The following is a 3,559-nucleotide window of genomic DNA, read 5'->3' as shown; positions in this document are numbered from 1 at the left end:
GGCTTTGCACCTTCAACACACCGTTTGGCAGGTACTGCTATAATCGTATGCCGTTCGGCATTGTCTCGGCCTCGGAGATCTTCCATAGAATCATGGAGCAGACAATGGAGGGGATTGATGGGGTTCGTGTGTATGTGGACGACGTTATCATTTGATCCACAACCCCCGAAGAGCACATCTCTCGTCTCCAGCAGGTAATCCGCCATGTCCATGCCAATGGCCACAAGCTGAACAGGGCAAAGTGTTGCTTTGGCATGTCGACACTGAAGTTCTTGGGTGACCAGATATCTCAGCAGGGTGTGCGCCCGGACACAGGCAAGGTCAAGGCCATCAAAGCCATGAAGACCCCTGAAGACAAGAAGGCGGTGCTGCGCTTCCTAGGAATGGTGAACCTCTTGGGCAAGTTCATCCCAAACCTGGCCTCACACACCACGGCCCTCAGACACCTGGTGAAAAAGTCCACTGCCTTTGAGTGGCAGGCAGCTCATCAAGCAGAGTGGTTGGAGCTGAAAGCCAAGCTCAACACTGCACCTGTACTGGCATTTTTTGACCCTGACAGGGAAACTAAAATCTCGACAGATGCGAGCCAGGCCGGCATCGGCGCGGTGTTGCTCCAGCCTGATGACACCTCATCCTGGGCACTGGTTGCCTACGCATCACGAGCAATGACACCCACCGAGCAGCGGTGTGCCCAAATTGAAAAGGAATGCCTGGGCCTTCTCACTGGAATTCTCAAGTTCCACGGTTATGTCTACGACCTGCCGACATTCACCGTTAAGACGGACCACAGGCCTCTGGTCCACATTATCCCCAAGAACCTGAACGACATGACGCCCCGGCTGCAGCGCATCCTCCTCAGGCTCAGACGGCATGACTTTGAGCTCGTGTACACGCCTGGCAAAGAGCTCATTATTGCGGATGCCTTGTTCCGCTCCATAACCTTGCCTGCTGACCCGCCGGCATTCGTCCAACAGATTGAATCACGGGTGCAGCTGTGGGCCAGGAACCTCCCGGCGTTGGATCACTTCTCGACCTTTTGGCTAAGATCAAGTGTAGTAGCCTTTTGGCTCAGATCTGGTACGTCTCTCTTGTGGGGACCATGAATTGGATTCAATTTGAATTTGGGTTGGTTTTTGGAGCGGGCGAGGAGCTGGATTGGGGGTTTGCCCCTGTCCACACTCTGAGCCCTGGCTTGGTAACTCAGAAAAAGTAATTTAAAAAAAAGAAAAGGTGATCCGCATTCGCGTCGAGACAGCCAAAGGGGCTGGTTTAGCACACTGTGCTAAATAGCTGGCTTTTAAGGCAGGCCAGCAGCACGGTTCAATTCCCGTACCAGCCTTCCCGAACAGGCGCCGGAATGTGGCGACTAGGGGCTTTTCACAGTAACTTCATTTGAAGCCTACTTGTGACAATCAGCGATTTTCAGTTTCAGTTTTCAGTTCTAAGGCCAGCTTCTGCAGCGGGTCATGCACCACCTCGCCAATGGCTGGCAAAAAGGGCAGTGCCCTCAATTCTTCAATGTGAAGGACGGCCTGACGGTGGTTGATGGTATCCTCCTCAAGCTGGATCGCATTGTCATTCCACACAGTCTCCAGAGCTTGGTGCTCCGGCAAATCCACGAGGGGCATCTGGGTGTTGATAAGTGCAGGCGCAGAGCCAGGCAAGCTGTCTACTGGCCTGGGATTAGTCAGGACATCTCAAATATGGTCCTCAACTGTCCGACCTATCAACGCTTCCAGCCAGCACAGAGCAAGTAGACGCTTCAGCAGCACAAAATCGTGACCTCCCCGTGGTCCAAGGTGGGCATCGACCTCTTTCATGCCAATGGTCATGACTATGTGCTCATCATCGATTATTTTTCCAACTACCCAGAAGTTGTGAAGCTCTCGGACCTCACATCCAAGACCGTCATCAAGGCCTGTAAGGAGACATTCTCCAGGCATGGTATTCCACTCACTGTCATGATTGACAATGGTCCTTGCTTCAGCAGCCAAGAGTGGTCAAGATTTGCCCACGTATATCAGTTTAATCACGTCACTTCCAGCCCACATTACCCGCAGTCCAACGGGAAGACTGAGAAAGGGGTGCACATAGTGAAGCAGCTCATCTGCAAGGCTGTGAATTCTGCTTCTGACATCAACCTTGCGCTGCTTGCGTACAGGGCAAGCCCTCTGTCTACCGGCATGTCACCAGCTCAACTCCTGATAAACAGGGACCTACGGACGACTCTTCCAGCCATGCATTTGCCTGAACTGGATCACCTCCCGGTGCTGCAGAAGGTGCAGAAACTCAGGGACCGGCAAAAGCAGGGCTATGATGCTCATGCCACCGATTTGCCTGTGCTATCCCCGGCGGATGCTGTTCGGATCAAGTTACCTGATGGAGGCTGGTCAGCTCCAGTGGTTGTTGTCCGACAGGCTGCTCCTCGATCGTACGTTGTGCGTATGGCTGATGGCTCTGTTGTGCAGCGAAACAGACGGGCACTGCGCACAGATGCCCGCCCGCAACCATATTCTTAGTTGTTTACATCTGTTATTGTGCCACCTCCTGACACCTCGAACCACGAGGCCACCAGTCCGGCTGCAATCCCGCCCATCAAGGCACCGTCGTCCCCACCACCACCTCTCTGGCGGTCGACCAGGATCAGACGCAGGCCCCAGAGACTGGACTTATGAACACTTGTTTTGTTTGCTATGTTCTGTTTTCACACATTAGACACCTGTTTCCATATGTACATATGTTCCCATCTGCCATCTCATGTAAATACGTTAATTTTTCGGCCTACACATGTAAATACTTTCACATCGCCTGCAGAAAAACATTTCAAAAGGGGTGATGTCATGATATGCAGACATGCACATAATGAGATACAGACAGGCAGCTAATGAACGCAGAGAACAGGACATAACCAATCAGCAGGCAGAACACTTGGGGGTGATTTCCCACTATGAAAGGCACGAGGCACTCACACTCCGCCTCTTTCCACTAGGGACATCTACAGAGTGAGTCCGGTGTACATATCACGTAACGCATACAGCACGTGGCTAAGAGCTAGTCTGGTTCAGTCAGACAGAGAGATCACACTTAGGTTAGCAGAGAGTTGAACTCACAGAGAACTGTGCTAACTGTGTGACAGGTTCAATAAATCAAATTGAACTAACTTCAAGGTCTGGAGTCTATTTCAGTTGTAGCTGCATCCAATTGCAGCCCGTGTTATTTCAGTGTGCTTAACACAACATTCTCCTCATCCTCTGCATCCAGAGGGGGCTCTGCTGCCCCTTGATCTTGAGGGTTTTGCTCCTCCCTTCAGTGAGTCCCGCTTCTTCCAATGCAATCTCTTCCTTCTCCCATGCCTGTATAATTCCAGCAATGAATCCTTCCAGACTCCACCTTACAGATGGATTCCTCCCCACAGTATCAATGAGAAACAGACAAGAGTCAGGACTAATCTGCACAGGTCTTCTTTCTTTCAATGACTCATCAGCGAAGTGCCAGGAAGTACTCACCTCGAAAAGAATGGGCAATGCGGGGTGTGTATCAAGGTCCTCCCCCCACACTT

The 3,559-nt window shown here is 51.7% G+C and overlaps 1 non-coding gene across 1 annotated transcript; it reads left to right on the top strand.

Moving 5' to 3' along the window:
• Positions 1–1,020: 1,020 nt before the first annotated feature.
• Positions 1,021–1,212, top strand: LOC140398768 (U2 spliceosomal RNA). Its single transcript, XR_011937551.1, has one exon. It is a non-coding gene; the product is annotated as a U2 spliceosomal RNA (small nuclear RNA).
• Positions 1,213–3,559: the final 2,347 nt, after the last annotated feature.

Source organism: Scyliorhinus torazame, chromosome 21, assembly GCF_047496885.1.
Source record: "Scyliorhinus torazame isolate Kashiwa2021f chromosome 21, sScyTor2.1, whole genome shotgun sequence".
Classification (NCBI taxonomy): domain Eukaryota; kingdom Metazoa; phylum Chordata; class Chondrichthyes; order Carcharhiniformes; family Scyliorhinidae; genus Scyliorhinus; species Scyliorhinus torazame.
Note: the sequence above shows the minus strand (reverse complement) of the source record. Positions and strands in the feature narration are given on the sequence as shown.